The sequence below is a fragment of the Gallus gallus genome, chromosome 1, assembly GCF_016699485.2.
Source record: "Gallus gallus isolate bGalGal1 chromosome 1, bGalGal1.mat.broiler.GRCg7b, whole genome shotgun sequence".
Taxonomy (NCBI): domain Eukaryota; kingdom Metazoa; phylum Chordata; class Aves; order Galliformes; family Phasianidae; genus Gallus; species Gallus gallus.
The window spans coordinates 22,658,944-22,680,923 of NC_052532.1; the positions used below are offsets into that span (position 1 = coordinate 22,658,944).

General features: G+C 39.7%; 1 long non-coding RNA gene across 1 annotated transcript; it reads left to right on the top strand.

Annotated features, from left to right (window-relative positions):
- The first annotated feature begins 5,573 nt into the window (after window positions 1–5,573).
- LOC121107043 lies at window positions 5,574–16,163 on the top strand. The gene is made up of 3 exons (XR_005840364.1): window positions 5,574–5,998; window positions 10,034–10,107; window positions 14,640–16,163. It is a non-coding gene; the product is annotated as an uncharacterized LOC121107043 (long non-coding RNA).
- The last annotated feature ends 5,817 nt before the right edge of the window (window positions 16,164–21,980 follow it).

Below are 21,980 nucleotides of genomic sequence, written 5' to 3' on the forward strand. Positions count from 1 at the left end.
TGCTCTGTATGGATTTATACTGGAGTATTGTTTGGTCCTTGACCACACACAGACATACTTCTTCAAATGTACAAAACAGATTTGTCCTACAATACCAGATTAGTGGGCAAATAAAGGCTAAACATTTATTTCCAGAAAGGTCAATCAAAGGAGAGAAGATGACAAACCCCAGTCTCTCCTGGAAGATCCTTATGCATTAAGAAATGAGATGTGAGCTACATAGAAAGCCCTCTGGCAAGAAGAGTAGAGGCATCCATTCGCTGAATTGCTTAACCACTTTAGAGACTGAAAACTAATTTCTAAGCTCACTTCTATCATTGTAAACTCAAAGAAACTCCCCTGATTTCAGTGGAGTTGTTACAGACTTTTTATCATTTTTACTGATGTATAACTTTGTCCTTGAACTCTCCACTTGTCTAAAAGATCAATCTTCTCACTGAACTCTGAATACTACTGTCCAGTTTTCAGTGCTGTAAGAGTTTTGAATAAGATCAGTATTTTATCTCTTGATGTTCCTTTTCATATTCCAGGCTATCAGTTTCTGTAATGTTCCTTGTGGAGGCCTTACTCTGAATACATTGAGCAGGTGTTACTTTTATACACTTGCAGATGGTGAGGCTGCCCAAAAGGACATCAAAGCAAAGCTGAATAGCACTTCTGATAATGTAATGCTGATTCCTCAGTCAGTGTACAGCTATCATCAGGAACTGCAAAATGGACAGAATCCAAATGGTGAACTGGACATAGATGGAGTAGTGAAGGTGAATAGTAGAGGAAGCCTCACACTTTGCACACAAACATGGGAAGGAATACTTATCAGATACTTAAGGTTTCAAGAAAAAAATAGTCACATACAAATGTGTTTTTAGTTTTTGTTGATTAGAATGTTGGGCTTCTTCTTTCACTTTTATGTTTTGCATACATTGTGTTCTAATAGTTGTATAATACCATAATTATTCTCTTTAACATGTTTTGAGAGAGACAAGACAAGGTTTGACTTGAGAGGAAAAGGACTTCTTGCTGCTTCAGTCCATTGGCTGTCTGGCTGAAGCTTTCACCCCAGCAAAGGTTCTTTTCATTCTGATTACAGCCATTTTGGACTAGACAATACCATAAAAAAATTGTACTGTCAGGCTGATCCAAAAGCTGCCATGGCACAATCTCATTATCTTGGTCTAGTACCTTTTTGCATCAAGACAAATGTGAGCTTCTTACAGTATCTTAAAGATGACACGGAATCCTTCGGGCCCTCCACAGCAGGTCAGCTCTGTTGTGCTCTGTTGACATACAGGGTGTGGGTGGGTGAAGCTTTGGCTCTGCCCACATCTTTCCCCTTCCTGTTTGCTTTCAGGTTAGTTCTTCTTGCACCTGGCAGACAACAGTGGGCACCACATCTCCTAAATACTTTTTCAAAGGTGAGTGACAGTCATATCAAGCGATTTGAGATCTTACTAACTTTTCAGATTGCAACAACCCTTTGTAGGTGCACTTGTAGTTGTTCCTGAAACCTTGCTGAGTACTGACTGGTACCAATATGATTTTCCTGCTTCAGTATCAATGACATACCCAAATGAAAGTCCCACCATTCTGCTGTCAGATACAGAGTTTTGAAAAACCAACAAGATGTACTATGCACTAGACTTAAATATACTGGAGACACCTGTGGTTCAAGGAGGTTACGTGCACTAAGGAAAACAGGAAAAAAAAGTTTTTAAACTAATACTGACAGCTTTCATGAGCTGCCCAAGTTCTAAATGTAATGAAGAATAGTACAGAGGTTATGATTTTCACAGCAAAATGTAATGAAAAGTTAGGTTGATCTGAAGCAAATGGAACTGCAGTTCTGTTATGTGTTGCACAAGATGCAGTATGAGTTTTGGTTTTAGGTAATATTTACAGTACAAAGAAGCATTTTGAACTAAGCTGTGCTAGTAACCTCCATTACACTAAGTGCTTATGCTTATTTACCAAACGAAGAAGGCAGGTATTAACAAAGCCTTAAAACACAAAACCAAATCAAATTTTAAAAATCCAGTGCATAAATCATGAGGACAAAAGATGCTGAAGACCATGAGTGACTGATTTAATTTAGTAGGCTAAAGTGCTGAGAAATTCAGACATTTTTTATTTTTAGAATATGCATCAATAGATCACGTCTATGCATAAAGAAGTAATAAAATACTAATTTTTAAGGAGTAATATTTCTCCAGTCCTAACTATAGGAAAATTTTTCATTCCCCTAATTATCAGAGCCAATTAACATCTTTCATCCCCAAAACAACGGTATTAGCACGGCAGTGGGATTACATAGCCCTGCTTCTCCCTGTTAGTAGTCACAAGACAGAAACACTGCTAATAGGTAGATGTCATTTATGCTACTGGCAAAACTTTGCATTAAATCAATTCCTCTATCTGCAGCCAAGTATGAACCAGAATAGAGCACTGGTTTCTGTACAAATGAACATCTACATGGCTGTTGGTATTAAAGTACATAAAGAGTGAAGTCATAGCCACTGAGACTACAGAGAGACTTCTGGGGAAAGAATGTATATATTTATTCAAATTTGATTTAGTCAGAATACATGATAAAAATCTTTATTTCTGATGCTTATTCACAAAGAAGTATAAATAACTCCATTTCTACCCTCAACTCTATCACGTTATCAGGCCTGGATTCAAATGTATTTCTACTCATTAATTCACAGTAATGATTTTTATGAGGTGTGCATTAAAATTGGCCATAAATGTTTTACTCTGCCTGAATGACTTGTAGCATTCTATAGCTATAAGGAAATTGCCTGAGCAGAATCATAAGGTGCAGTGTGGCCATTCACAGCATTTACAATTTGTCATGAAAATAGCACTTAAGAATTCCCAGTTGATTGTTAGTTACATTAAAATGTTATTAATTACTCTAGAGTTTCCACTGAAGCAGAGAGAGGAATAACTCTTAATTTCTGATGTGACTGGTTCCCCACCTGTAATATACTAGAAAGCTGGCAGAACTAGATTAGGGATTCTAATCAAATCTCATATTTCAGGCAAACAACCTAAGTCATAGAGGCATATGATAACCCTCCTCATTTGTTGATAATGAACATGAAAAATGTTCCTTAACTCTAATTGAACTACTAGGTGCCGAAAATTGCTTTTTTATTCATGAATTCCAGTCAGAAGCAACTCCAGAACACTGGCTGACCTGAATATACCTGCAACCAGATGAACAGGCAGACAGACTTGTGCAAGCACTCACATTCATGGCCAGTTTGCATTTGTGAGTGAGTCCTGGATATGCACAGATAGGAAGTCTTGGAAAGAGAGTACCACGTTCACATGCTTGCTTATTTACCATACAAACACGTCCCCAAATACGTTAAGCCAGAAAGCATACTATTTTACTAGGCAAGAATAGGGACATATAAAGCAAAAGAAAATATTGTTATCCCAATTTTACAGGGCCTGTAATAGTGACCAAAGAGTTTAGTAGCCTATCTTAGATTACATGGCAAGCCTGTGGTACAGGCAGGAAATGAAACCAGGTCTACTTCACCTCCATTTCCTAGTGCAAGATCATCCTCCTCCTTTACATCTGCATATCTGAAATCAAAGGCATACACGTATACACATTCTTTCAGATTAAATCATGGAAGACTTACACAGTTCTGTTCTTGCAAGTAGTAAGCCTTTAACTTAATCTGTAATTGAAGAGGCAGCATTTTCAGGAGGCAAGCCCATTCCAGGGCACTAAATCAATACAGACTATGGGGGAGAACACTGCTCATGTTTTTGGGACCTTCTCTAGTATCACCTTTGCAGCCCCTCAAGTTTTCTCTTTGAACTCAATAAATCTTATGAGGTCACAACCATGAATAGTAGGGAAGTGAGAAAAATAAGCAATAAAAAATATAACAGAAAGACCAGCAGATCACTTGCTTTTACAGAGCATAACACTACAGGTTTGTAAGGTGAAGTTATGTTGAGAGGTTATTGGCTAGTACAAACTCTTCCTGGACGTGTCTCTGCTGTGGGCTGGACACCCAAACGAGCCTCTGTCATACAGGTATCTAAATGCCGAGACTGAGGGAGACATTGGAGGACACTACACGGCCACTCTCTTCATTTCAGAGAAAACCAGGGGGCACAGAATAGTGATGCTTTTCAGATTTGCCCTTATGTAGAGTCTGCAGGTGGCAGCAATAGCTATAAGCACCAGCACAACACACATATGCCTTACAGTTCACATTTCCTCAGGTCTTCCATACCTCTTGGATTCTCAAGCTTGTTCCTCCTCAGCACCAAGATATTTTTTTAAACTTCAGCTCACACTAAATCTTTGTGAGAAATCTTTTCAACATCTACAAAGAAAACATACCAGAAAAAAATGTTTTCTCCCCTCAGTGTAAGACATCCCACGGTAAAATAAATGAAGACCTGTCTAAATGCAAAACTAAGCTATGAATGAACATATCTTCTGAGATTAAGTGTATGAACTACAGTTAACAAAAAAATATACTTTGAGATTGCACAACATTTACAGATTACAGAGCGCATAGCACCAAGTTAAAGAATTGCTGCTGCAGAAGTATTTTATGAATGCAGAATATACAGTCAGTGACTTACCTCCCTCTTGCTTTCCTGGATGACATTTGAGTCTTTGCTAAGAAGAACAGATTCTTCATCTCAAAACAAACAACAAAATACTAAGCACGTGCACTTTTTATATACTTACATGTTGCTTGATGGCAGTTATTTTACATGCACTGACTGATGAGCTGATCCCTTATGAACGTAGGACTGCATGATCTCAAGATTCATGTATTATATAGAGCTGAAGAAATGTATGTACAGATTGATCTACCTATACTTTTTATTACTCTTGTCTGCTTCCCTGTTATGTACAGGAGAGACGTAGCACTATAGTTATCATCTGGTCTTTACAGAGACTAAGGCACATTTTATTTCTTTTCACCCTTTCCATTTAATTTCAGAGAAGCCCTCTCCTTCTGGAGACATACAGAAAAGCAGTTTATAGGAAATTTGCCTTTTCATAGCCCACAAAGCTCTGGGGTCAAGAAAGTCCCCTTGAAGTCAGCAGCAGCCATACACCATCAGTCTTGTGCGGAGTGCAGGACTGCAGTTTACTTGCTTCTGTATGTGAAGCCTTCAGAGAGAAACTTCACATACAAATGGAGAATGTTTCAGTCTCTGGAGTTTAAGTAGAAGTTTATTTTAAAATCCAAATTCTGATTCTTTCTGCTCTAGCTTCTTTACTTAAGCAGAAGTGTCAGAGAGGCCTCCTTTGCCCAGACCGTGCTTCCACCTGTCTGCCAGCTATTAACGAGTACCCAGAGACCTTCCCATCAGCCTTCCAGCCCGTTAGAAAGAATACTATAGATTGTCAGCTAGTTTGCTAAAGTTCTCCTTACTCTAATTAAGAACCCGTCCATACTCCTTGCTGAACTTCAGGAGCTTAACTCATTCTCAGTATCGTATCGCACCAGCTTCAAAAATCTCACTAATTTGCTCTTAGTGATTAAAGGATTTTTTTTTTTTTTTACCACTCTACTGCTCGTTACTTTGCCCTTAGCTCCTTGTTCAGCCCACAGTTTTGATTACAATTTTCTCAGCTGCCATGAAGGCCACACAGGTGTCTTCATTTTCACAAAGCGCTGCTCTCTTTTGACCTCCTCGTTACTGTACTCTCCATCTCCCTCATCTTCTCAGTATTGCTGCCAGGCTTGGGCTCATCAACATTTTCTGCTCAATCTCTCTATGACTTTAAACCCATGAGCCTTAATGACTTCTCATCAGCTTTCAATCCTCTCCCCCTCTCAGTCCACCCTTTCATTTGTTAACGTGGTACTTGGTCCTGTCTATGTTTATATCTGGTCCACCTTCGGTCATCACTATGGCAACTGCCTCCATCTTGCCTGTCATTCAACCCATAGTACAAGCTGCACCTTTGGCTAGAACTCCATAACATCAGCAGTTTTCCTAAGTAATATTTCTAAATTATGGTCTTTCTTACTACTCTGCAACTAAATATTTGGCCACATTCTTATTATCTCAACATTTGATTGCTCTGACTCACTTTCTCTGAGTTTGATGTTCTGCTTCAGGAAGTACTTCCTGGCTTGTGACTGTGGCAGCATCTCTTCCTCTCTTTCTCCATGTACTCTCCTTTTGCTGCTCTTCAGCCACGCACTTTATCTCTTAAAACTCTTCTCAGCTGAGGCCCAAGGAGGTTGTGGATGCCCCATCCCTGGATGCATTCAAGGCCAGGCTGGATGTGGCTCTGGGCAGCCTGGTCTGGAGGTTGGTGATCCTGCACATAGCAGGGGGGTTGAAACTAGATGGTCATTGTGGTCCTTTTCAACCCAGGCCATTCTATGATTCTATTCCACCTCGCTCAGTGTCAGGAGTTAATTAAAGCTTTGATTTCCCTACTACAGCTGCTTCCCCTGTGTACTTGATAATTTTCAATGAGGCACCTTTGGGTTGTCTCCTCAGAGACTTGCAGGGAGCTCCTGATAGACCAGCAGGCTGTTGCCTGTGCCCTGCCTTGTGTCAAATCTGCTGGTTCTTATCTCACCCTTGGGAGGCTGACTTTAATATGTTCTGTTGGTTGGGATCATTTGGGCTCTGCACCAGGACCTAGCACTCCTGGGCACTATGGTGAGACAAGTGATAATATATGTTTCAAGATCTGACTCCTACTTCCTTTATTGCTGAATTTAATAGTCCCAGCAGATTCTTCCTGAACTTAAACCAGCTTTTGGGCTCTTTCACAGATACTTTTGCTCTGAGCTTTTAGAGTTACCAGTTTGGATTCACTCAGTACTCTCTGAAACATGCCCAGGAAGTGTTTATTATAACATTAATCAGATATAACACTAGATGTCTTAAATAAATCTACAGGGTAAAGAAGCAAAGTAGAATAAGCAAGTGAAACTGAAAAGCAGCTATGTGACACAGTAAGAGAAGCGCCATAGTCTTCAGTCCTTTCTAAGTAAAAGAGCCTTCATTTCTGCATTGGGACAAAACATTGTTTTGTGTGGGACTTATTCTCTGCCAACTAAAGAAATGCAATTTATCCAGTAATTTGAGGGGAGAAGAAATGTAACATTACATGAGCTTGTAGGATCGTACCTACTTTGTACTATCAGGCTGACAGGTCCATGATAACACTACATGATAACCACAATCACCTGTTAAAACTCTGTGGATTGTTTTTCAGCTCCGTTTCTATTGTGGCTGGGGTGTTCAACAAATTATGCGAAGAAAAGTTCATCTGAAACAAACTCATTACTGGAGATAAAACAGCAATTGAAGAGAAGTCCTGCACAGAAGCAAGTCACAACAGCAATAAGGGACTGACCCTTGTCGGAAACCAGCCCACATTTAGGCAACTCACGCAGCGCACCAGCAATCACTGCTTTGCAGGCTACTAGATGGCACTGTTTTGCTTAGCACAGCTGCAAACAGAAATGCTCTTGCTTGTCTAGTAAAACACCCCGAGTCCTGGCTGAAGTTGCTTTCATTGTTGCTGTGAATAGGAGGAAAGGAAAGCTAAACTTACTGTCATTTTAAGGAAAAAAAAAAAAAAGTTTTCTTCTTTTCATTTGGAATTTTGAAGCCCTTATTTTTTAGAGGGTACTTAAACATTTTCATTATGCTTGAAGACTGTGTGTGCAGGCAGGTAGGCTCTAGCTATAAAAGCTACAGGCCTGGGCACTCAGGTGCAGAATAATCCTTTGTAACAAAGGGTAGCTTTAAATAGTTTAAGTAATTCTATGTCATATTTACACTTCTGGTAGCTGTCTTGGATATGATCCCATTAGCTAAATGCTTTAATTCATTATAGAGTCTAAGTTAAGATTAAGCTGCAGTGAGTAATGATAGTTTTATTAAAAACACATTTTTCATTTAAGTGTCAATGTTTTCAGATGAATTGATTTTAATACAACTGATGGTTTAAGTAGAAGGCAATATACTCTCATTCAGAGAGAGGTTCAAACCCAATTATATGTATGAAAAGTAATTGTATGTAAGGGATGGACCCAAAGGACAAAAATGTCATTAGTTAAATGATGACCTTTCTCAGAGCAGTATTTGAAGCAGAATAATGATCTATGATTAACAAGATGAGGGTTTAGCCCTGCTTTGCTACTGCCCTAGGCATGAATGTGTAGACTGCATTCTGAGGCCAGGAGCTGCCCTGTCCTTCAGAGCTAGTTGGAGCCACAGCCCTGTATGGGCACACCAGCTGGACCTCTTGGGTTTTTCAGCTCTGGTGGAATGAGAGGTGAATTGTTTGTCATCCAATTCAGGAAGCGCCAGCCAAATTAACTCAGATCACCTCCTCAGCTGCTCCTAAGAAAATGCTTGTGTGATCCCATCTGTTCAGCAGAAGAGCTTGGGAAGCAAGTATCCCCTGAAGAGAGGCTGTAAGGAGTGATTATGGGTTAATAACTTCTTAAATCACTGCAGCTGTTTGCAATGTTATTGACTGTGCTTGACATCTTTCTTTCCTTTATAGGGTTTGGCTGTCTGGGGTTTGAAGAATATCTAATGCAATTCAGATTGGATAAGAGGAGTGGAGAAAATCTTTATAATTACTATAGCTTTTCCTGGAAAACTTGTCTCATTCTATATAGTAATACTTCACCCCCAACCCAGACTTGGCTTTGCTGTTTGCTAGAGCTGTGAGGGATCCTTCACGGAGAGCTCAACGTGTTTACGTTTGGTAAAGGGAGGTTCTGCCACATGCCAAGCACAAAATTCATTCTAGCATTTCAGCCTTTTAATCTGGTATAAAAAACCAAACCAGTCAGTGAGGGCTTCTTATCTTATATGTTTTCAGACTTCCAAAGTATCTTTTTCTGCTACATGAAAGAATGCTGCAGACTGCTATGCAACAAAGGATTTGTCTGGTTCATCAAATCTTTTGCCTGAGGACTTTTACGCCTCCAGTATATACAATGAGGCACCTTCAATTTCTGCTAGCTACATTATTCTTTAACAAACCTCTGCCCTACTATTACTATAGCCCTAATGTAAACTATTCAGCGATGCCCACAATTAACCACAGGATGAATTGCCTTGCAGCACAGAGAAAGAAATTATGACTTGAAGACCTTTAAAATCAATTCAGTCAAGTTGATAGAATGCTTCCAGCGCTTGGCCTGGGAGCAAAGCATTTCTCAGCAGGCCTATCAGGCCCAACGTGGGCAAAGCAAGCTCTCACTGCCTCCCAGCTGGGGCACACACATTTGTGCAGAGCAGCCTCTTTTCTGGTCTATGATCCCGTGTCAGACCCAGTTAGATGATGGGTTACTCACGGTGTTCAGGAATAGTGACTTATTGCTGCTTGCTGATATGTTTTTTCATTGCAAATCTGTAATACATTGTTGTGGTATTTCTCCATTAAGATAAGAGGTTAACATTATTATTTGTTTGAGAAGACTGTGAGTGTGGTTTGTGAAGTCCGTAAGTTTTTTGAGGCCATTAAACTGGGTCTAAACCAGATTATCTAGCTAATATTTTTACTATGATTTTTCGTGTATGTGTGGTTTGTTTTAATCCACTTCATATCATAAATCCATTGCTGTACAAGCTGATAGGAGGTTGAATTAGCACAGGGGGAGTAATGATGTGGGAATAAGAAGCAGCAAGCATAGGAAACAGGCACAGGGATAGCTTTTCCTACAGCAGGGCAGGCATACTCTGGCTCGATGTAGAAGAATATAGCCAATGTCTTCCTGATGGTCATGGAATATTTTAAAAAAATAATATAAGAAGGATTGTTTATGATCTAATGCCTACAGCTGGGATATATTTCAAATCGCCTTTTTATATGTAGAATCTCCTAATTTTTTTTTTTCTTATTAAACTTGAAAATCGGAAGTCATGTAAAATGCCACAAGCACTAGATTCAGGATGAAATTCTGTAAGCTGGTAATGCTAAGTGCATAGGATGCTGTCATCCAAATTACCAATTCATTTTTATTTTATATTTCTGCCTTATTTTCAGAGAAAAATCCATCACGCTTCCTCACCAGCCCAGCTCTGCTTTGCTTATGAGCCCTGACAAGATCACAGCTTGAGGTAGGTTGGTTGCATGCAGTGGGCAGAACAGTGTTGTGATCATGATAATTGTCTGAGACATCTAGGCCTGTAATTGCTTAGTAATAACCGTACGTGGTATTTTTTCGCACAGCAGTCCTGACTAAAAGTTCTGACTGCTCAGCTAACTAAAAGCTATGGTGCTCAAAGTAAAGTAGAGCTGTTTGTGAATAGTGTGACAAACACAGAAGCCAGCAGAGATGTAAATTACTTCATCCTGGGGATTAGAGACAACCAGTAGAGACATTCCTGTGTGAATAAACAAGGGTCAAGAAGCCTTTGGTTAAAGTAGTACCTAATACTTTGTAGGAAATACAGTGGCAGTTTTTTTTTTCTATACAACATCCTATCTAAGACATTTCAGACAATAACGTATTGCCATTGTTCATTTGTGGCCACTTTTCTATTTTATTGTTTTTCTACAAACTGATTTGAGGGTGGATCCCCGCTCGTGAATGTGGTTGATTAATTCTCTCAGTGCTATTCATTGAAGGACGCTGTCTGGCTGAGGGTTAGAAAGAGACAGCCTTGCAGAAGAGAGTTGCATGAAACATTCTCTATATCAACCTATTTTTAGAGTTGTGATTGATCAGTATGAATTTCTGCAGACTAACCACTGTGAAGTTTTAGCTAGAGAAAGTCCTGAGGCTATTCAGAAAACACTTATTTTAATTCAGGAGGAAAATAATGTTTGGAACAGGCTGTCAAGTAGCAGTTGTGTCTGTCACCATCACTTTTGTGTGTGTTTAATACATTAAATGTACAACTGCATAGAAGAAAATGACAGTTCAGACGTGAAAGTTAGACAGAAGAACACATAGACTTAGATATCTAAGTCATCTATCTGCCTCTTCTGATGAAATTTTACCATTTTGAATTTGTATCCCAAGACAGGGATACAGGACAGTTATATGGATAGAAATGCACGCTAGCTGTTTTATTTAATATTTCAGTGCTGAATTTCTTCATATATGTACTTTTTTTCAGCAACGAAGAGAAACATTACAATGTAGAGAATGCTACTGAGGAGAGACCAAGGGGAATAAAGAGGGGGGCAGCAATCAACACAAAGCTAGGACATCTAGTGGAGGCAGAACAAGTGTGTTAAAAGACACAGCATACGTTTATCAGCTACTTCAAATGTATGTAGGTGGCTGACATTCTATGAATGTCCTGGCACCCCATCAGTTAGTTGGCTGGTTGCTCCGAGATACTTCATAAGAAACAGGTGCATGCTTCAAAATTGGGTGAAGTTAATTCCTTATGACAGAGGTATGGGGTTCCACAAATAAATTTAAATAGTTATGCACAGAGAGTCTGAATATCAGTGCAACAACTTGTAAGCTCTGATGCTGGTGGGAGTGGCAATTGGAGGTACAGGACTTGTGGTCAGATGGAGCAGATACATTAGCAAAGGGATAGGCTGTTCAGAAAGTAGGTTGTTCCTGGCATCTAATTGTGTCCGTACTTTTCTCTTTTTATGATGATACAAGTTATGCAAAATGATGCTGATGTAGTTAATCCAGAGTGATCAATTTATGCTTTTCCCCATGGTGTGTTGCTATGGGCATAAATAACTGTGAGTTTCAGGAGTGTGGAGACTCACAGCTGCAGGTACAGGAAAAAAAGAAAAGAATCTGTCAAACGAAACTAGCTGGCTTGAGGATGCAAATAGCTATTAGACTTCATAGTGCTCTCAGACAGATTTTCAAGTTGTATGTTTATCAGTCTGTTTAACAGCACTGTATCTTAAAAACTTGCTAATAGATTAAGGCAAATGTCCCTGGATCTGTAGCATCTGTTTCCATTCTCTAAGGAAGCTTTCTAGTCCTCAAGTCCAATCTTTAAAGGATTTTTAGCAATTGTAACATTAAAAAAAGAAAGGCTTGCCCCAAGTTTCAAGCAGGAGCAGAAAGAGAAATTGCTGGTTTGATCAATCTTATGCCATGTGAGCTTTCCATACTTAATTTTTACTCATCAGATCAAAGACTAAGTTCCTTCTAACTGCACTGAACTTCTTCAATTTCTTAGAAATAAAGAAGCAGCAATATCACAGAAGAACCATGTTGTTAATATTTGAATAGATTTTGTGGCTCATGTAATTACATGAAAAAATAAAATAATGAAAATTCTGGCTTCCCATGTAGAGCAAATGGCTTATCAACCTTTCAGAAGTTTTACCTAGCAAAAAGTGTCCTCTGCGTTCCAATATGAAAAACCTCTGTTTTTAATTGCATGTAAGCAATTACCTTCCTACTTTGTGACTGAAAACGTGTTTGTGTTGGAAACTGAGATTTCTGCAGTTTTACAGAAATCTAAACCATCAAATGCTTCAGAGAGTTTGCTAACCTAACTGATGGACAGTCTCAAACTATTAAAAGATTACTAGGCCTTCCAAATCCAGGTGTCTGTCAGTGGTTCAGTTGCTGGAATTCTGGGATAATAAATGTAAGGCTATGCTTCAGGAAAATATACACAATTAAACGTGTATTTTATGCAAATATGATTAAAAAAAACACCTCCTTAAATGTTTTAAGTATATGTATATGTTCTCTGTCATAGGAATGTTTTTCCAAATCAAGGCCTGACATGATATACAGATGTACAGCGCATAAATATACCTGCTCAGTAATGAGGATGTTCTTGCATACTTCAACTCCTGGCATTCTGCTGCATGTTCAAACTGCCACAGATTATGTTTTCAAGGACAGCTAATCACACCGCACTTAAAAAAACAAACACAAAACAAAACACACAATAATATTCAACTATGGAGTGTTGGAAAATCCAAGGTTATGAGAGGAGCAACATCACATAACACTTTAAGGAAACAGAGTAATCACTCCGTAAATACAAGTTCACTGCCAACTGTAGCAGTACCTGAAGGTAGGGAGCTTAAAACACAGAGATATTGGTGTTTTTTTACCCAAAGATCATTCACACCTAAATGTATACTAAAAGAAGAAGACCAAAAAACAACCTGGCTACATGGAAGCCAACTATTATGTGCCAAAGCATGCTCTTTTCTTTGCAATATACATAATGAGATACAATCCCTCACCAGTTCATCACTCAAACAGCTAAATCTGATTTTGCAGTGAAAATGCCATTTAATCTCATCAGGTTCCATAGTGCTGAAATACTAAACTTAACAATAGAAACTGATGTGATATGTTTCAAATTAAATTGAACCACTGCAAACAATGGGTTTCTTCAGAGACTGGCCTTGACTGAATCTGTTTTTCCACTTCATTTTGCAAAGAAATCATCAAGTCTAATGGCTTCAAGCAATCTAAGCGATGTGCAGGTTGAATAAAAAAAACCCACAAGCATTGTCACTGGAAAAACACGGCACACAAACAAAGAGAAATTACCGCACGCTGCACTGAAAGTGTTATCATTTCCTCAGTCCATCTGAGGAATTTCTATCTGAAGCAAGGAAGGCAACCATCAGGCAGTGAAGTCAGGAGAAAGATTTTACCTTCCTTAATGTCTGGGTAAGAGCTGATGTCTGAAGAATATCATATGAATGTTAGTGTCTGAGACGGACAAGGAATTTGTTGACTTGAACAACTAGAGAACAATACAGTTGGAAGCTGTTAAGGTTTATGGACTCTCACTCTGCAGAGGCAGAGTGATGAACTGTTTATCTTTACTTCCTCTTATGGACAGCATCTGTTTCCTCTTGCGGCTGAAAAACATCAGCTAAGGGAAAAAACATATTACCTGATGACAGGGTGCATAATCACCAGAGACCCTCATTGAAATCTTCTAGACATAAGTAGTTTGCCACCCTGAGGGCAGCCTCGGACTAACTAGGCTATATAACACTGAACACGCATATTTACCTTTGATGACCCACCACCCACAGACCAAGACCCCGTGCCCAAGACAATGCCAGATTCAAGGAATCATGAACTTTCTCTGTCTTTCTGTCTCTCTCCTCCTTCTTCTCTTTCCTCTCAGTCTTCTTTTACTCACTTTTCTTTAGCAGCCATTGCCTAAATTTGCCTTAGAGTAGGAAATAACTGATAAGGAAATAACACCTAAGCGAAGTATCCTTACCCATAATACTTACTAATTGTTGTTAGAAAGTTGCCTAATTTTGCCTCAAGGCAGTTGATTTGTTGTTGTTAGAAAGCTCAATAAATCGTCTTGTATTGTTCCTCTGAGTCATGATCTGACTCCATCACAAAAGTGACAGCTGGGAGTGCTGTATTCAGGGGATTCCAAAGGTTCATATTCCTCACAACCCATCTAGTGGGACAAGACACTTAGTATATGACCTGAAAATGGACATACAAAGGTATAAGACCGAGGTCTTTATAAAACATAAGATTCCTTGCACCACAGAGGCAGAGAAAAGTGGGATAGGATAGGATGGGAGGGGAGGGGAGGGAATGAGATGGGATAGGATGGGATGGGATGGGGTAGAATAGTTCACCTAATGTCCAGCCTGAACCTCCCCTAATGCAGCTTTGTGACATTTTTCCCTGCATCTTATGGGTTACCAGGGAGAAGAAACCTGCACCTCTCTCTACATTTTCCCCATGAAAATTCTCCTCAGGAATTTCCCCTCCGCAGGAAAAGCAGATGAAGCAAATGGAGAAGCTGTCAATCAACAGGAGACAATGCCAGGAGACCTACCTCCTGGGAGCCAGTCTGATGGACACCTGCAGTCCAGGCTCACACCAAAATGCCATGCTCAGGGAAATAGCACAATGCTTCTTCTCCCAGGAGGCATAAGGAGAATGAAGACTACACATGTTGGCAGTGTCTGGGTAATGAGTAACGCTGATCAAGAGACTCCAGTGACTTTGCGATGAGCATGATTAGGGCTGCATTGTCCAAGACTGTAAATCCTTTCTGCATGGCTGCTCACTGCGCGCAGAAGAGTCAGGCATTTTCCTCTGAATAGTAGAGATTCACAGAGACTTTCATCCATTTTCCCTGGGTGAAGAGGGATGGTGTAAGCCTGAGAGTATGTCACTGATGTGTATTAAAAACAGGTTTGTTTAAGTCATAAATAACTATTACAAAAAACTTAAAAGTAAAACAGGAGGCATCTTAGTCTGAATTTAATTTGTGTTTGTGTACTCCCTGGCAGATACTGTGTGAGACAGGTTTCATCAAAATGAACAGATATACTTTTCTGTGCCTACAAATAAGAAATAAAAGGTGTGGGGGGAAAATACCCAGAATTGTTTGTTTCTGCTAGAGCTGAGCTGCCAGCCAGTTTGAAAGCCAGATGGCTGTAAGTTAATTCCAGTACCAACTGTCCAATTCCTAGATGCCTGTTTGACAATATTGTTCTTCTTTATTTGTTTACTTTAGGAATAGCTCTGTAGGGAGGTTTACCATCTCTATCATCCTCACTTAGGGGAAAGCCTATGTGAAGAAAGAAAGGGTTAGGAAAACAGAACTGGGGAGGTTTCCCAGGGAAGCCTTTTTCCTAATCCTTCCAGGATTATATTGACTTGAGTGGCTTGCTGAAAACAAAAGCTCTCAATTGCCAAATTGGTCCAGTCCTCACATGATAAGGACACCTGAGCCCTCCCTGCCAGACAGCAGGTATGTATCCACAGCAGTGCTCTTACCGCATAATTGAGCTTCACTGACATCTCCTTGGCGTTCAAAGCCCTCTTGCTCAGTGACATGCTTCAGAGGGCTCATCTCAAAAGCTAATCCTCACCCCGGGCTATCTTGACTTCTGAAAAGGTTCTGGGGGGAATTTCTGTGAATTCCCAGAAACCAACCCAACACCCCACAGAGGACTCCTGTGGCACCCAGATGGAGGGCTAATGCCATCAGTAGTTATATGCTGATGTTTCTAGGTCCACCTTTTCAAAACTTGCCAACACTTGAAGAGTTTTAGCAATGGTGACCCAACAAGCTTCTGAAGCCTATTAACCTATCCGAGCAACTAATCCAAGGGACAGTCAGCAATTCAGATGACAGAATTTAGAATTTGTCTATTTGATGGTAGATACAAAAATGGGCTTACATGAGTTTTTTCTCATTTTCCAGAACTGTACTTGTAGTTGAAAAGTGAGTAAGTTGCAGGAAGGGACTTGATTGATCACACAGACACTTACTCTTCAGGAGATGTTTTACCAATCAAGAACAGTGGCTGTGAAGGTTCTAGACTTCTCTTTGTGGCTTGCAGCTAGTGTTTAGCTCATCATTTCAATAGGTATATCAGGACAGTAGTAACGATAATGAAATAATGAGTAATTACTTCCTTCAGCTACAGTGGAAAACCACAGACCTGCTACAGTATGCATTTCTACCAGCTGAGGATCTGAGAAATGATATGTAAAAAATACCCTGTGAGTCAAACTAAAGGATTTTTACAATTACAAATATAAATAGACTTAAAAAAAAAAAAAATATTCAGTTTCCTAGCACTGTTACATTAAAAAAAATAGGATAGTTTCCTTTTTTTTTGCTTTCTGTAGTTAACACTTCTGAACAGTTGACAAGCCAGCTGCTATGCCTGGTAGCCCATTTTATTATATATATTTTTAATATATTTTTATGACTATAATTACATTAAAATTAAGTCTATTCAGTGAGTAATGACATGATCCTATGATATCATAATCCTATGATGTGACTGCCTTTTCATTTCTAGGAAATTAAACAAGTGTAATGTAGCCTGGAAGAATTCAGTCTATTGATCAAATGTGTAAAATTTAAGTATGGAAAGTTCACACAGTTAACTAGTTATTTATACAACATTTTATCCTGGTGACATTAATTTTGCAAAATGGCAGCATCTCAGGATGCTGCATCAAATGTTCCTTTACAGTGAAACAGATGGTTTTTCAAATGGCTGTCCCTGGAAAGGCAACCCGTTAGCTGGGAAATCACAGTGTGATCCTTTTGATTCCTTCCAGCCATGTTTCTTGGTGCAAATGTTTCTGCGAGTCAGGTTCTGCTTTGCTTTATCTGTGCAGCTTCAGTGATTTGGAAGAGTATCGGGAGCAGAAGAGGCAAAAGAAAGTATTGTGCTCTCTGGGGACAAAATTCATGTAAGGCTTCAAAGGGAAGGTTCAGTTTTTTTATAAGAAGAAAGAGTAATTTAGAAATAATGTGACTACAGAGCCTTGAGACAGAGCTGAATTTTGGAGCACCCTTTTTGGTCATGCTGGTATGAATACAGAGGGTAGTAGGGTGAGAGAATAAACTGCCTTGGGCAGGAATTTTAACAGCAAGGGAGATGAGAATTAGGGATGTTAATCAGGAAAAAGCAACAGAAATTTGAAAGCAGGTTGACCTCAGGAAAATAGAGAGAATTGTTAGGAAATATGACCCCAACTGCATATATTACCTTAGGAATATTTATGCTTGGGTATTATATATTGAATGTGTCATGCTTTATCAACACTTTAGAAGGGCTATAGAAATAGCCTCTTGAAGTTAGCCTGAAAACTCTTTTTTTTTTTTTCTTTACTAATCAAAGACTTTATAAAGGTTGGTGAATAAATGTAATTGGCTTGCTTGCTGTAAGTAGTAGAGTTTCATTCTGATTTGGTAGGGTATCCATTTAAAATTGAATTTTCAATGCCTTCTTTCTTAAAATGATAGAAGTACATACATTTCCTCCATTCTTATGTTTATTCAATCTAATTAACAGTAAAAGGATTAAGTTTTTTTAAAGGCTGAGAAAGATGAAGTTAATGAGCAGTGGAAGGAGCAATTTGAACCATTTGGCTGCACTAGTTGGTTCCAAATTAACTGTAACCACTCAGGAAATGGACCTAGAAGTCACTGTGGACAGCACAGTACAAATCTGATCTTTCTGTGAGAGCAGCTAAGAGGCAAACAAATTGCTAGAATTTGAAAGGAAGGGAAGGGGTAGTAATACTGAAAGTATAACAGTGCAATTGTCTGAATTGATGGAATGATGCATCTGGTGCTACTCTCCTAATCCCAGTTCAGGGGTGGATGATGAGAATAATTAGATATAAGAAAGAGAGATGAGAGGGAATGACACAGTTTTCAGAAAAGAATTGATACAGGTATGCAAAATATTGAATAACAAGAATTAGAAATATTTTATGTTTTTGTTCTTTCTAAAGCAACTACATTATGGTGCAACTGTCCGACAGTGTCTTTGAATTACTCTTATCTACTTCCTACATGGAATTACTAGCAACAGCAAATCTATATTAAAGATTTTCCTTAACCCAGCCCTGAGGGCACCTTGCTATTTCATCTGTTTTCTGCGTTTGCCTGTGACCTGTCTCCTATCTCTAATGAGGGTTATTGATGCTGTGAAAATAATACTTATTGGGAATCTAAATCAGCTACATGTTGATGCTACATGCTAGCCATAGATGAAGCAACACCACAGACATACAGATGACACTCAGCTCTAGCTAACCTTCAAGATATGAATCAGTGAATTACCTGGTTCTTAAGTGTATGCTCTCCCATCTAAGGACCAGCAGGCTGACTCTAGGGGCAAGAGAAGCAGAGCAGTGCTAGAAGGTGGATGAAATCCCTGTGAAATTTTCTGTGCATGGTCTTTTTTAGATGTACGTACTCCTTATTGCCAGTAGAGATTGTTGCTAAGACATGTGCTCTCATCTCTTGGTGTCTCTACACTCTCCCAGCCAGCATCTCCAACCATTCAGTTGCCTGGGAGACCCCTCTCTATTTGTCTCACACTGTCCTCATGGAAGACCTGGGGGACTATGAGATAACAGCTCTGGGATTGCTTGCAACATGCATTGCCCCAAGGGCGTCTTTCAGGTTTGCATGTTTCACAGTGGTAATCCATGGTATGAGCACAAGACAGCTGGAAAATCTGGGATCAATATTGTAGGGTATACCTCTGGCACAAAATAATTTTGTTCCAAAAGAATAAAATGGAGAACTCATATTTTTCAGGTGTATGAAAATGTGAAATGAATTCCCACAGGCAGTAAGGACAGCCACAAACTTCACCCAGCTCCAGCTGCAAAAAAAAACCCAGCTATACAGAAAAACCCCAACATTTCAAAATTACCTACATAAACAGTAAACAGCAGATTTCATAATAAAGATGGAATAAATGCATAAACTTAAACTGTAATCCCATCAAAGCAAAGCATTTTGCTACGTGTATGTTTCTCTCCTTGGAGAACAGATGAAGAAGGGAATGAACCATGTGTAATTTTGGCTAGTTGGGTCATTTAAAGAACCACTGCCAAAAACTGGAAGAACTTGGCTGTGACTCACATTCTTCTGTTAAAAACTCTTAATGAAAAACCACCCATTTGTGACAGAGCTTGGCTGCTCAGTAATGTAGCATATCACGTAACTGCTTGAATCTTTGTGCCCTTCTTATTTCTAAACCAAATTTCTATGAGTTCATGGCTTCTAGGGAGGATTATGGCTGTTCTTCTGAAGAACCTAATTTGTGTGAGGTTTTTCAAGAAATAAAATGCACAGACCATATCTTTTGATATCATAACTAAAACTCCTCAAATAACCTAGATCTGTGCTCTTTACATGCTAGTAAACTTATCTAGTATACCATGGAGCATTTCATATAAGCTTATTTATATCCTGTTGAATAGTAGATATGCAAGGAATATAGATGAGATGCTCTTTAGCATCTAAACTTTATCAGAATTTACTTAAATTCAGTCAGGATTCTGAATTGCCCATACATATGTACTTCCTTCAAATAGGCTTAATTTTTTTTAAGTGTTCCTTTAAACCTCAATTGTAATCAGGCTTCAGACAAAATTTCCAGATGGCCGTTTCATTCCAGACAATCTGCTCTCTCAAGTGCCTCTCTCTGTAGAGCCCAACGAGCATCAAGTGCATTTATTACATCCTGATGCAACAACCAGCGCAAGATATGTTTACTTTTTATCTAACAATATATCAAATATTTTACATTGTAATAATTGATGAAGCAATTTCAAAATTGCTGTTCAGCAGAGGAAAAAATGCCGTTAGAGAACACAGCCAAGCATCCCGGCAGCATGGCACGAGCCCTAATGAATAAGCTGACAAATGAGCACAATAAGTTCTGGTCAAGTGTGCTCTCTAAGCAACAATTCAGCAAATCTGCCTTCCACGTATTTTTTCCACTGTAAGGCTAAAGTTCATGCAAATTGGAGTAGCAGGTGAGGTGCGCTGAAAACATACAAAGAGTAGCTTCCAGTGTTCCCCTTCTTTCTCTGTACACCAAGTATCACAGAGCCCCTCAGCACCAGCCACACTGTAAGTTACAGGTTGTGACTCTGAAAGATAAAGAGGGGACAAAACAAGGATATTTCAACTGCAGCACAGGCCAAGTCTTGCACCTCTGAGCTGGGGCTCCTGGGACTTCTTGTAGCCTGATGGTACCTTTGCCTCTGAGTACTGCTTCAGCCTTCAGGCTCATGGTGCACCGGTGACTCTGCTGAATCTACTACAGACAGTTTGAAATTCTCTACCCCAGTCATAGTGCAAAGTCTGCCCTCCAAGTGCCCCACGAATCAAATGCAGACAGATTTTGCCTCAGGAGCAGGATGCTGCTCCTGTCTCAGAAGAGAGTTGTTCTTTGTTATTGCAACATGACACAGGAGTGTCATATTCCCCCACTTCCTTAAGGAACTCCGTATACACTTTTAAAATTACCTTTGTAATCTTTCTAGCCTTAAGCATGATTTTTTTACAAGTAATTCAGCACCTTCACTTCCTCCACTCTGACTCAGTATTGAGTAGCCTGGGTCATTGCTTGCTGTTCTTTGAGAATCCATGATAGTTTTCACCACTCCCAGCAAATCTTCTCTCCATGGAGAGTTCTCCACTAGACCACCAACCATGCTTTTAAGAAAGCTTCTGAACCATCAAGAAAGAACAGTGATATGAGACTGTAACTTCATAACACTATCTTCAAGTGGCCGTCAGTGATCACTGTACAGTGATCCTTATGATCACCCTTCATGACACTGTCTTCCACATAGCCTACAGACTCGGTATGGCAATGAACATAAAGCCAATGTGTTTTGGAGATGGAGATTGCTTTACCCTGTTGATTATTGGTATTGAGAGGAACTTCCTGAGTCTTGGCAGTCATAACAGCTAGGGCCACAAGGGCAAACAGATCAGCAGCCACTCCACAGGATGGTCTTAGTGCTGAGGGGAAGGAGCTCAGCTCAAAGCTGTAGCCATACTCATTCTTGCACTGCAGTTACCATCTCAAAACAAAATCCCCTCATCATCAAGCCACAGAATAATCTTGTGGAACAAACCAGGGCATTAGGAACAACCAGCACAAACAGAGGACCTGTCAGAGGAAAAGAAGTGGTATATGAGATGTATTGGGTAAATGTCAGATGCAGATACACTGTGTGCACTTTGATTATGAGTCTGTGCCATCCTTCTTGGACACTAGGGCACCCATATGAGCTGCAGTCTGGGTTAGGGAGTACAGGGGTGTAGCAATGAGCCCCAAGGAACAGCCCTGCTCCATCCTTGTTCTATTCTCAGCTGTGGGCTCCCTGCCCAGGGGCAGATTAGGACCGAGCACAGACAGAGCACTGAAGTCCAGGACAGGAATTACATAAATGATGGGAAACCACAGATAGCTGGGTAATCCCACAGCCTCTGCAAGAGTGTGTAAAATAGATGCAAACTGTGTTTCAGCCTGGAAAGTGCTCAAAAATCCAAACTCCTGGAACAGAGGATAATGCGTAAGTAATCTTAACGGTCTAGGCCATGTTCGCTTTAGTCATTTCCTACCTTTATGTGCTGTCATAGAGTCTGAGTTCAGAGGAGTGACTTCTGCAGCTGCTGCTGCACTGGAACTGTTGGTGTACCCTTCCCTAGAGGGGACCTTGGCTAAGGGAGCCTATTCCTTATGTGGC